Raw genomic sequence first — 13839 nt, 5'->3', positions numbered from 1 at the left:
AGTTTGTTCATTTATTTTAGCTCAGAGGGCACTAAATTTTGCTCTTAATTACACTGGATTTCTGTATCTGTTCATTTACTAGTAGATACTCTGGTTTTAGACCATCATTAGTGAAAGCAATATTTGGCCTAGCATGTGGAGTGTAATGCATACATTGAGGTCTATGGAACATCTAGGCACAAGAGCGTGAATGAAGGATAAAATAGAGCAACAGAGACTTGACTTTGGATTTTGTTTTTAAAAGTTGAAGTTGGATCTGCTGATGTCTGTCTTGCACATGGTGGTTAATTATACACGAATTTGCTAATTTTCTTATTTCCAGCCTTTCACATCAGGAGACCTTGGTTCAAATCCTCACTTAGAAAGAAGCCAACATACCTGTAAACTAACAGTCATACGTACGCTTCGCCAAACCAACTTATGGACTTTGAGCCAATTGACCAAAATTAGAAGTCCATTGGAAGCCCAGGACTGTCCTTATTTAAAAACAAACCAAAAAGCTCATTCCCATGTTCCACTCTGATATTGCAGTCCCATTAATTGTAAGTTGACATGTTTAGAATATTGTAATTTTTTTTTATAGAGGTAGAAAATCAGGGAGGTATTTAAATCCAGGTCTGAGGTGTACTGGCAGATATCTATGCTGGGAAGACATTTGCACAACACTTGCCTGTGAAAATGTGACCAACTTTGCTTTAGTCCCCAGCTTTCAGGAGGACTACATTCACTCTCAATTTTACTTTAAATAAAGATAACCTTTGGTCCAGTATATCTGAAAACTTTAAAAAATGAATGATACAATAAGTGTCAGTTTATTATCACAAAAGACTATGACAACTCCATAGTTCTATTTAAGCTATTACAGCTCATTACAGATGTGCAACAAGCTCTACATTAAAAATCCCCCCACTCCACCCCTTTTTTTGAAAGTGAGTGTGTTTCCACTGGAGCTGCTTTTCTAGATGAAAAAACTTGCTGCTTTTTTTTTTCCCATTCAATTTTATATTGTTCTTCAATTTTAAGTTGAGAGAGCAACCTTGTGGGAGAGATTGCTCAGGGGTGCTATTATGCTTTTTTTTTTTTTTTAACTTGCTTGCTTCTGATCCTCTACCACACGTGCTGTGCAGATGTTATTCATTAATGTGCCATTAAAGTCAAAGGAACACTGGGCTTTACTGTCATATGGGCTATGTTGTATTTTGGCCTGGTGTGAGATCCCTTGTCTTTTAAAATTTTCTTTGGCATTATGGTTTGGATTTTCAATCTTGTACAGCACCTAAACCCAGGATAGATGCTTTCTCAAATATAAAGGCCTTTTCCTGCTGCCACTGAATTCAGAGGCATACCTTCCACCAACTTCAATAGTAGAGGACTAAGCCCTAAATGAGTAAATATAACTTGTCCTCTAAGGAGCCCCGCAGTGTGTTCTCCCTGGACATTGCTGAAACATTCAACTATAGTTTGACTGACTTGTATACTTATTCATGCATAGATTTATTTATTTTAAAGGCTAGAAAGGTCCAGAGTAGTCATCTATTGTGACTTCCTGCAAGACATTGGCCTTAATTGAACACCAAAATAACATACTGTATCATCTAATAATACTTTTATACTGCACATTTCAGACAGTTTTGTTGTATGGAATGTATTGATAGCATGTGCATTTGAAGCAGTTTCTTCTTGTGTGTGCACAGGGGAGAGGGGTTGTTTTTTTGCCCTGACATGTGAAAGAAGTGCTAGCTCATGCACAATGAGTGAAGTGATCAGTGCAAATAAGCAATATACATGTAATATGATCCCTGTTCTTTCCCTCTGTCCCCCTCTCCCCCCACCTTTGATATCTCACAGAGAAAAAACATGAGCACAGAGCCGTGACAACTTGTAAGTGGCTTTAACCTGTGTGATCAGCACTTACTGTATCTATCCCCATAGAGCCTATTCACCTTGGCAGCACTACAAGGGTCATTATTCCACTACTTGAACTGTTCCTATCCGATTTGGTACTGTAAATCCAGGTGTGTGCACACATGCAGTGTAGGCCAATGGTATTTTATCAGGAGAGTGCTAGCAGTCTCACGCTCCTTAACAACTTGTGTACTACACTGACTGACTCTGCTAGTAATCCTGGCGTTCTCATTTTACAGCTGTATGATGGCCTTCACAGGATATACCTTTTACAGATCTCTCCAGTATATTATAGGTAGGCTTGGAAGGATTCATTTTTTAATCAGTAAATGTTGCTTTCATCAAACATACACACATCAACAAGAAAATATTTCCATCAATTATCAAAATTTACAGAGAGGCAAAGTAAGAAAAGTACTGCTTGGGAATTTGTTGGAGTTTGAGTTCAGGATGTTTACGTGATATATTTTGACATGTGATGTTGACAATTTGTGTTTTAACAGTTTATAAAGGTTTAACATTTTGAATCTCAACATCCACTGTCACTAAAAAAAACATTATTTATTGATTTAAATTTCCCATGGGTGCACAAAATTATGGGAGGGGGGTTCAGACAATTATTTAATCTGTCAAAATTAAATAAAAAGCAAATTCTGCCAAGCCTTCTTAAAAGGCACAACCAGACCAACACTGCCCAGGCATCTAGCCAGTCTTAAGCCCAAGTTGTAAGGCACTCCCACCTCATTGCATCCCTCATGAACAAATTGTATGCTGTCTGCTTCATCTCTCAGTGGGTGCCTCATGGGAGACATTCGTGGCTTGGCTCTGGAAAAAACAGATATTTCAGTATCAAAAGGTCCCCAGGTCTTTTTATGCTTGGCCTACAGCCTGCTTGCAGCTGTGGGGATAAAACCAGCAGAAGTAAATCCAGAGCTAAGCTATCCAGAACAGGCATGAAATTGTCTAGGGTTGTATTATCGAGCAGTGCTGTGAACAGCAATGGCTCTTTCCACCATCACCATCTCCTTATGCTCCATTGCCCAGCACCTGGTTATGGAAGAAGAATAGCAAAGAAACTCAGACTTGGAGAACAACCTAGGGAGTAAGGAGCCTCTTGGCATGCCTCATCTTTCTACTCATCACTCACCATTGCATCTTCAGCAGGGGCTGAATTTTTCCCTTTATTTGATAGGTCACTGTCACCTGGGCTTCCCTTTATAATTCCCACCAGCTGGGACAGGGACACAGAGGAATAGGAGGGGTATGAGGGGAGGAAGGGCAGGCACTCAGCTCCAGGCTAGGAAGGATGGTCCTGTGTTCTTCCAGGCCCATTCAAGCTTCTCTGGGTCCCACTTTTGCCTCTGTCCCTAACCCCCAGCATGTAGGAGTCATATGCAGGCAGAGCCTGCAGAATATTTCCAATGTAAGGGTGCTAGGCCCCCCAATTCCACTGCCCCTGAGCTGGGATCACTGTTCCCTCTAAGCTGTGTGCGCGCATGGCGAAACACTGCTTGCACAACAATTTGCACAGAAGAAATTTTTTGCACAAACAGCCTTTCAAAAATTAGAGGGAACAATGGCTGGGATATCCTAAGACCTATGAGATGATGATCCATTCCAACAGAAGGGCCATTAGAGAATCTGCCTGACCTCAGAGTTCCCTAGGATTTGCCTTTCTGAGCAAGAGCAAGCCCTGTTACTCTAGGCCATGTCCTGGAAACTTCTGTCTCTGAACTTCAGTGTAGAGACATAGGTCCAAAGGACAGGAAGGCAGAACCCCAGAGAAGGAGGGAGTTTTCTAGACTCAGCCAAATCTTCAGAGGAGTTGGAGAGCTCCATCTCCATATCTTCCTTGGAATTTAACAATACATCTGAGAGGCAGGGACGTAAACCAAAGAAAGCCTTTTTCTGAGGAGGCAAAACTATCTCAAATTTCCTCCTGCTTGAGGAAGAAACTAGCCATATATTTATCCATCTTCCAGACATTTTTATCCAGATCCGGATGATCCCAGAGAAAAATGACACAAATCCTGGTGACTTGGAAAAGAAAATGCAAACACATTTTTCCCCCAATTAAAGTAACTGCAACCAAGAACTGTGAAAGACGAATGCTCAGGGAAAAAATCAAGCAAGAAATAATTCTAAATATGAAAAGTCTAGTCCATGCTCTTGAAAAAGGGTAAACTGTCAGAATCTGAGCCAAAGGCTCAAGAAAAAGTACAAGACCAACTCTTTGCCTTAAAATATATAGAGGCTCTCCTTTAAAGTTAATAGCAGGCCCCCAACTAGCCTTAGCTGAAATGCACTGCATGACTAAACTATGCATTTCTATTTCTTTTGAAGACTTCCCCCCCCCCCCGCCAACCCCCATTCAAAGATGCAGTACCCTAATATAACTGGTAGCATTTGACCCTTCTCTGACAAAAGTTCTGGGATTTTTTTTATTTAATTACGATTGATCTGCCTCATGTTGGCATATGCATACATACAAAGCGCCCTTGTGTCATCTTCAAAGTGTAGTAATGGGAACCAGCAGTGACCACAGCAGTGTTTTAGACATAAGAAGTGGCAGGATTCAAAATATAGTAATTGATAAACTATACTGTGAACATTTTGATGATCCTTCTCCAGAAGGGTAGAGACTATTTCTTCTTGAATATTGTTCAAAGAGTAGGTGAGATGTAAAATCAGAGTTTTAACCTCTTGACGTTAAAAGATCCTTTGGCAAGATCAGGGTGTTTGTGCCATGGCCCTTGTTGTATTCCACTCTGGGTAACTACATTTGCCAATCTACATTGCCTCTTCAGTTTCAGTTGGATCCAGTATGCACCTTAAGTTTTTGACTTAAATTGGCCTGAAATGTTGCTGTACATTGTTAAATACTTTCAGTGTTTGACCCTAGAAGTGACTGCTTTCAGTTAATTAATTGATTCTTGCATAAGTGGAAAGCATTTTGAGACATTTGGATGATATTAAGAATCAGAATAATGAAGAAGCTTAAGCTGCACATTGTTTTGTGCTATTCTTCCATTTGCTCAAAAATAAGACACTCTCCAATACTCTTTTTGAGTTTTGCCTTTATGCATGCATACATCTTGGCCTACGCTTTGCCAGTAGATCAGTGGTTATACACACATTTTTTGAATGTTCTTGGGTCAAAATAATGTGCAGCCAGAGCACTTAAGCCGCTACTCAGAAGTTGCGGGGAGAACGTGTATAGCTTTTTAAAATGTCAGAATAGGATCCTAATTATACTATGGAAAATAGTGGGGGGGGTTTTAAAGAGCTTTTAGAGAAATTCAGATTTCCAATGTACCTTTCCAAGTATAGGATAAGTTATTGTGATGATACAATGCACAGTGTTGTGAACACCAGTGCAGTTATTGTGCTTGCTCTAATAATGAGAATTTCATTGTTTGGGGAGAGCAGTCTCCTACACGCTAGACAAAAGTGTAATTACTTTTGAACAACGAGGAATGTGCTCAATTTAATAGCACGGAGAATAGATTCACAAAGATTCAGATAAAGCTAGCTTAAAAGTCATATGTTCAATGTGGCAGTATGAAATTGTTAGTAGTTACCATAATTACACACACACATACACTCCCACTTTCATAGTTTAAGGTATAAACTGTTGTTTCTATAAGAACTGGACAAGTTTGTGAACAAGGCCTAGTTCAATTAAAACAAAGCAAAAATGGCGATAAATTTGCATCTTTGTGGGGTTTTGTGGTGGTCTTTTCTTTTCTCCTTTCTCTTTTTCTGAGAAATTGATACTTATCATAGGATGAAAATGCACTATTACAAACATTGCAATATAAATGTCATCACAAAGTAGCACATGAAAGCTGTTTCCATACATATAATTCTAGGTTTGTATCTTAGTTTGATCTTTTCAATCTTTACACTTGTATTGTTTTAGAAAACTACCCCTAGGCTTTCAGGAATGAGGAAACGTGCAGAAGAATCAGTTAGGACTGATCACATAGCTCGTGAAGTTACGCAGTACGGTCCTTGTCCTTGACAATTCCATTTAATCCATAGGGTCCAGTAGTGAGGGGGCTAGGGAAAGCTTTTGGGCACTTCACATGTACAGCACACAAAGTATCACCACTGTATTTAAGTTACTAGCCTCTGTCTGTCCTGTGTTATAAGCTGTATTCCTCTGTTTGTCTTCATTCCTACCCTCATTTATTTCTGTACATACTGTCTATTCACAGTTATATAGTACTTTACAAACAGCAGTGAATTAATTGTCACAACACCTTTGTGAGGAGGAAAGTAAACCAGATACAATATCTCCGTTTTTCAGATGAGGAAACTAAGGCAGAAATTAAGGCCACTGAGGGATTGAAGGTCAGTGTTGTCACATAGGAGTCCCTTGCTTCCAGCCTTGTGCTTTGTCCACCAGGCCATATTGCCTCTTTGTGTACAGTGGTCACCTAAACTTCATAGCAGATGTACTATCCTAGCAAAAATAATTGGCTGAGAGGCAGTCAGGTTGAAATCTGAGGTGGCCCATTGGCAGCAGTCTGTGAAGGAAGCAGCTCCTCCCCAACAGCTGTGAATTGGTCTGGGGTCCCATCTCCAAAGCAAGGGACCTGTGGCTAGGGTTTGATTAGGAGCCAAAAGGCCTGTTTTGGTCTCTAAGGACAATAAGTGACTCCTGATTACAGAGGAAAATCACTATAAGAAAAAATTCCAATGATAACTTTCAAACAAAAAGGGCTAGAAATGTAGTTAAAGCGATAAATATAAGTAGCTGAAGCCAACCTTTCTATTTATAGATTCTTTGAAATTTATGCAGAGGGGTGACTTCAGTTTTCATGGCCACAAAATCAGAGGGGCATGTGTGATGTGTGGGGGGAGAGATGGTAGGTTGATGTTGAGTATCTGAGGCTGTCTACGCTCGCACTTTCGTTGGCAAAACTTTTGTTGGTTGGGTGTGGAAAAAAACACACACACATCCCCCCGGCCAACAAAAGTTTCACTGGCAGACCTGCTGGTGTGGACAGAACTATGTCAGATGGAGAAGCTCTCCCATTGACATAGCTACCGCTGCTCATTGGGGGTGGTTTAATGATGGTGGTGGGAGAGCTCTCTCCTGCCGGCATAGAGCGGCTGCACAGGAGACCTGTATCTGCAGTGGTACAGCTGTACCACTGCAAAGGTCAGTAGTGTAGACATAGCCTTAGTGTAAAGCACTCATTTTTAATAGGTCCATTTGAAATCAGTTAAGCAGAAAATAATCACCTGAAAAGTAAACACCTTTGTTTTATAGAAGCAGCGGGAACTCATGTGTATCCATTGTTTGCAATTGTAGGCACACCTAACCTTCAATTCAATGACTTAATATTAGACAAAGCCATCATTTAAACTTCTCACATAAATACTAGCAGACACCTGATTCATTTAGGTAGCTGAAAAATTATACAGAAACGAACTGGGTACAAACAACTTGAAATCCTTAGGAGTAGTTGACCCACCATCTGTGAAACAGATCTGTCCCTTTCCTGAATGGTGACAGCCAATGAAGAATAATTAGGCACACTACTAACAGCAATTATCAACACCTTCCAAGAAATAAACCTTCCAACCTTCCTAGAAAAAGAAGCAGCAGCCCTTCCAGTTGTCAAAAACCCAACCCTGGAAGTGGACATCTTAAATTAATGTCCGATGTCTAACTTCCCATCCCTTGGCAAACCCATTGAGACTGTAGTGACAGCCACGCTCCAGCAACACAAGACATCTATTGGTAACCTAGACGCTTCATACCAGGGCATGGAGAAAGCCCTTGTGGCACTAAGGATAATCTTTTCATGGCAATGGAGAAAGTGTTGCGATCTACGTGCGTGACAAGCTGAAGTAGCGGGTACAGCGCTACAATGGCTCCAATCATTCCTTTCCGCCAAAGCCCAGAGAGTGGTTATGAACCACAGCTCCTCTTACCCAAATCCATCACCTGTGTGGTCCTGCAAGGATCTATTCTGTTCTTCCTTCTCTTCAACAGCTATCTGAGCTCACTTAGCGAGAGAGTGAGACAGAGCCTTCAGTGCCAACACTACTCCTGGCACCTGGCTGTATATCTTACTTTCCACAGACACAGCCAATGCCATCTCATGGATGTCACCATGTTTAGAGGAGATTAGCATCTGGATGAGGATTAGCTGCCTCAGACTAAAATTGAGGAGAAGTCTGAGGAGATGCTGATGAAAAAAGGGTAATGCTTTTAAGAACTAACCAGGAACACTGAAGTTCTCTGTCCCAGCACATCTAAACCTTGGGGTCCTGTTTAACTCATCATTACAGCTAGATGACCAGACAGCTTCCATTGTAAAAAATGTGGAACTCCACCTTTAACATGAACAAAATTTCTTCCCATTTTCCCAGATGATGAACTGGCCATAGTAATCGATGCATTCATCACCTCCAATGCATTTACTGCTACCATTACACAAAACTTTTCTTTGCATTAAGCCCATTTCTGCTCAACCCCTTCTTTGAACACCTTACTTGATAGACTGTCTCAGTAAAGACCATTATCTAACAGTGATTGTTCCGTAGCACCTTCCTTTTAGGAATTTCCCTGCGATCTAATCCAAACATGTGACTCTCTATTAAGAAGATGTTACTTCTCTACTTAATATTTATATCTATTGTGAGTACTCCTTTCTCTTCCACCCTCTCTCCTCTTCCCCCCCCCACCCGCATTGCTATATCTTGATTTTTCTCATCCTATTCCCTTTAATTTTCTCATCCTATTCCCATCCTATTCCCTTTTCCCAGGTCCTACGAATTAACCTTCCTTAGACTCTGTCTACCCTAAATTTACCTCGCTTTGTTAACACTTGCAGCTCCAGCAGTGGTAATAATGGTGAGAGCACTGATACAGATATGGCTCCAGGCAGCTGCTGGCACTTTAACCATCATGTCATCCAACCATGCTCCCCCCCCCGCCCCCTTTGAACTAACTACTCCCTTTTGTCTTGAGTGTATCAATGAAATGTCAACTTCCTCTCCATCATATTCTTAGATTAAATGGTTTATTCAATTTTATAGGAGTTTCATGGCAGAAGAAAGGCCTCTGGCAAAACACAGACTCAAAATTTCAATATGGGCATGCCTAAGTGTGCATGCCTGACTTAGGCAGGTTAATTCCAAAAACGTGCACAATCTCCCAATGGAAAAAAGATTGCCATGCTGCAGTGCCAGTGGACCAGCACTAAAAAGCACTTTTAGTTAAAAGTGAAAGGACACCAAACTTCCTCTGTCAAGCAAAAAGGATCCTGCAAAATTTTGGATTGGTGGCAAGCTCAGCCCTTACCTAAACTGTTTGGCCTGTATTTGTTGTCCTGCTTTATTATAAAGAGGTTAAGTGTGTTGTTCCTAATTACTGTTTAAATACAGTACAGGTGAGCAGATGAGGCATCTCCTCTGTTATGTAAGCACAGCAACCTCAATGAATCTTGTGAAGTTAACATCACAAAATAAAGCAGTTGGACATAACTGACTGGAGTTTGTGCCTAATTTAACCAAGGATGACTTTGCCATAGTACCATAAACAATGCTATCATTATCTGTGAAAGTAGTGTTTACTTCAACATCATTCTTCATGCTTTTAGAACTCAAGCCAGCCTCAGGGAAAGATGGCTTTAAAACAAAATTAACTGTTTGTAGACCAAAGACAATAGGAGAAGCAACAAAATAATTATGCAGATTATTTGAAACAAGTGCCATTAAAAGCTTTACATAACACCATTACCATTGTTTATATCATGTCCTAAGTGTGTTGCGGTGCTACACAAACAAACACTCCTCCTCCTGAAATGTTAAGGTCCTGATGTTGCAAAAAGATGTGCCTTCATGGGCCCTTATGCTGGTATGGGGGCTTATTTAATTTGATTCCTCATGGAGTAACTCTTCTAGAGCCCTTTGTAGAATTGGGGCTTTGATGACATGAAATAATAAGGGATATTACAGAAAGGACAAAATCCTCTGACACTTCAGGAGTGGATTACTGCAACGTACTCTACATACCACCTCAACACAGCAATTTAAGCTGTTCCACAATGTAGTGGCCAGCCTATTAAACATTGCTTCACAGTGGCAGCACACAAAAGCTGTGCTCCATGACCTGCCCTGGCTGCCTGTTGGGTTCCAGATTGACTTTAAGTCTTTGTTTTTTCACCTATGAAACCCTAGGTGACTTGGGACCTTCTTATTTGAGAGACCACCACTCTCCGCATTCCTAACTTCCACAATAGCGATCTGCATAGATGTTAATTTCTATTTAGAAGGTAAAACATTCTTTGCAGTGAGCTTTCACTCAGAAACAAGCACCCCTGCTCTGATGACCATCATGCCATGCTGTAAAGCATATCCATTTGTGTGGGCTGCGGCAGAGGGTAAAGCTTGATAATGTTTAGATAGGTGCGGAGGAGGGGAGTTTTACGTTTGGTGTGGGGTTCAGTTTTGATAGCTTTGGATGTATAAACTGACGTTTAATTGGTTTTTGTTTTTGTAATATGTTTGAGGGGTGCCAAAAGCCTCTCTTTTAATTATTGTAGAAATCCGAATACATACTCTCAATCTAAGGCTATGTATATAATTTGGAAAAGGGAATGGCCTCCTTGGCCTCGTCTTGACTAGGAAAGAGATTGTGGCTAACATCATGGTAGCTAACATTAACCAACATGACGCCAGCCATGACCTTTCTTCCTAGTCAAGGCGATCCCTTGAGTGTTTGGAAGTTACTTAGCGCATAGTGGGTTCTACTGTAAATAAATATGATAATTTTTGAAAAATTATCTCCATTATACTAGAAATATCAACCGTTCTGCACTTCCGAGTGAAAAATCCTAAACTTGCCTGAGTTCCTAAGTGTTAGGGTTGGACTTGTCACCTGTTAGATAAGGTTTCATATATACAGAGTTTGTGGTGAATTTTTTACCTTTTTAGATAGTGTCTGTGATTTCCCTCTTCTTCGCATCATTCATTCATAAACTGTGAATTTATACTGAATTCATTCTGCCTTTGACAGTTTTCCAAGTAGAAGGCTGTTTTTTGGTCCCACTTTGTAGTCTGTTCGTACAGGAATGAAATTTTAAGTTTATGAATTTTTAAATTATTGAAATGAAGTTGCTAAACTTTATCCTCCAAGATTTTCAGGATTGTTGTATATGTCAGCATGTACAGTTAAAAATGGAACCCAGTGAATACTGCAGAAAACACGTTATTTGTGAACGACGTGCAATGTGTCTTACTGTGGTCAGCTGACACGATCAGCTTTTTGGGGTAAAGACTATAGCTCTGATCCCGCAGCTGATAGCTTGCGGTGAATTCACTGGGGCATCATGTGGGTGTAGCTTTCTGACTTTACATTCTCTATGGTGGGTTCAGGACCTATGTCTTTATCTGCTATATGAAGCACCATGAGCAGCTATAGTGCTGCATACAAATGCTGTTTTATAATAAAAAAGTGGCAGTTTTTCTAGGAGTCCATTGTAATCTAGTACGTGAAGCCGGGAGCTGGGATTTAGGACTTTGTTTGTGGCTCAGTTGTTGAATTATCATTGGCAAATCACTTCACTTTTCAGGACCTCAGTTTACTCATCTGTAAAATGGCAATTGTGCACAGTGTTGTGAGCTTTAAGTAATGTTTCCAAAGCAATTAGAGACTTGTGGAGATTCTTGAATAACAGGTGTTATATAGTAAGGGCAAAGTAGAGCCGGACTAATACCACAAAAACTAGTATGTTTTTATGCAAATATTCCTTCAAATGTTGTAGATGGATTCACTTGACTGTGTCTGAGCTCATCTTGAATTTGCTCTTCATGAATATTCTAGCAAACTAGATGTACTAGGTCTAGTGATGCCCACGGAAAGAGAATTTTAACATTGGATATTCAGTTAAAGCAAATTTTAAATTGTTTACCTAGCTAACAACAATATAAAGTTCAAATTACAGATTTTACCTGCAAATATGCAATTTGCAGTTCATATTGTTATTGGTTAGCAGCATAAACCAGAGATCAGTAATAATGGCTCATGGCTTATAGAGGTCACACTTTGAAAAGTTTTTCTTTTCCCATTTTGAGAGATTAGACTGATTCCAGTCATCTTCCACATTTTAAATATAGGAAAAGTCTCTCAAACCTGTAGAATCTGAAGCTATTCATGTGCTTAGTTAGTCATGTGACTTGCTTAAACAGAGGTCTTAGTGAATGTCAGGCTTTCTTTTAAAATTGAATCCTGTAATGACAACACACTGTATGTACATCATGCTGACTTCAGAAATTGATCTCATTTTACCGGTTATCTTTGTAGTGTGTTACTTTGAAAATCTAATGCCATAGGTAGCTAAATATATTGAATAGCGTCCTAGTCATGAAACCGTGATAACTGTCAGCCTTATCCACAACTACTTGTCAGCTGTGCTGCAGTCTAGTTTACTTCCTGATCTGTGTTTAATCCAGAGTGCTCTGTGTGTGCACATATGTGTACACAGCTTTATCTTTTGGCTCTATAAACTTTTACAATAGCTCACCTTTTTGGCACATCTTGCTGTAAATTGTGTCATGCCCACAGGCTGCAGAGAAGCAACACAAATAAGATGTGAAGGAGAGAAGAGACATACTCTAAAATGTACATGATCTAGAAATGCAAAATGGCACATGAGAGTTGCAATTTATTCCAATATAAGTCAACTCACCAGACCAGAATACCTATTTTTAATTCTTAGCTATTCACACTCCTGGAGAAGTGGGTAATTTTCTTATCTAGTTTACTTTAAATATCTGTTACTATATTTTGTGTGAGTTTATTGCTTCCTGACGACCACCACATGTTCTCTATTCTTTTGATTTCATTCTAACTACAGTGTTCATTGTTCTCTCATGCCCTCTTCAGTGATTCTATAATTATATTTATTTTACATAGAAACATTAGGATTTTTCCCCTTTTTACATATGGTGTTTTTGCTTCATGCAGAGAAAACTACACAGCTGACAGGGTTTAAAAAAAAAAAACCTCCAAATTCTATCCAGCATTAAACTCTTATGTTTATAACCCTGAATATCTCTAAAATGTCTTTACCTAAAACACTTTATGGTTTTATTACCAGGTTTATGCCAGTAATAATATTCACATCAGCTTTCTTAGGGATAATCTTTAAACAGAACCTAGCAAGAAAGGCTTTGAAAACTATCATTCCCAGGAACGCAAATCTCGGAACATGAAACATCGGTTTAATCGCCCCCTCTGACAACTTAACATGACAGATTGAAAAATACAAGCCGATATGGAAGTGGGATCAATGGATTATCAAAGTCCTAAACATCTTCTCTTGGGGGGAGGGGGCTTTTGGGTCCATTGGCATGCGTAAGACATTAAGTTTGCATAGCTTACCACAGATCCGATGCTGTCTGACTGGCAGTGAAGTTGAGAGAGGGAGAGAGAGAGATTTACATGAGAGAACTCAGGGGGCTTTGTCACGGCAATTGTACAAAGTGATATACAGTGCAAATCGACTCGAGCATGTCCCTGGATAGCAGGCGGTTTACAGCCTCTTCGAGCAGAGATTACTGCTTTATCTTGTCATACTAAATTAACGTGGCAGCACACTGTTAAACAGTGGTGACCTCTTCATCTGTGGAAATTGCTGCCTAGAGGAGAGATGGTATTTAAGACTCTCTCTCTCTCTCTTTCTCAATCTCCCCAGTCCCGTCCTCCCCACTCCCCATAGAGCCCTGAGGCACATTTGGGTTAGGATGTAGCATAAAAGAAAGAGAGAAAGAGAAAGAAGGGGTAAAAAAAAAGGCTTTTAACATCCAGGTGACAACAGCTATGTGTTAATTGAGCCTTTGTTGTTTGATTAATAGCCACTTTGGTGTAGAATATTAAACTGTTGTGTGGACAACTTTCTAAAAAATGAC

At 40.0% G+C, this 13839-nt stretch overlaps 1 protein-coding gene across 5 annotated transcripts in view; it reads left to right on the top strand.

Annotated features, from left to right (window-relative positions):
- The window catches only part of SOX5 (SRY-box transcription factor 5), a 547425-nt gene that overhangs the window by 238273 nt on the left and 295313 nt on the right, over nucleotides 1-13839 (top strand). The gene's annotated exons all lie outside the window — the stretch shown is intronic.

This window comes from Lepidochelys kempii, chromosome 1 (assembly GCF_965140285.1).
Source record: "Lepidochelys kempii isolate rLepKem1 chromosome 1, rLepKem1.hap1, whole genome shotgun sequence".
In the NCBI taxonomy this organism is placed as follows: domain Eukaryota; kingdom Metazoa; phylum Chordata; order Testudines; family Cheloniidae; genus Lepidochelys; species Lepidochelys kempii.
This window is presented reverse-complemented; position numbering and strand designations above follow the sequence as displayed.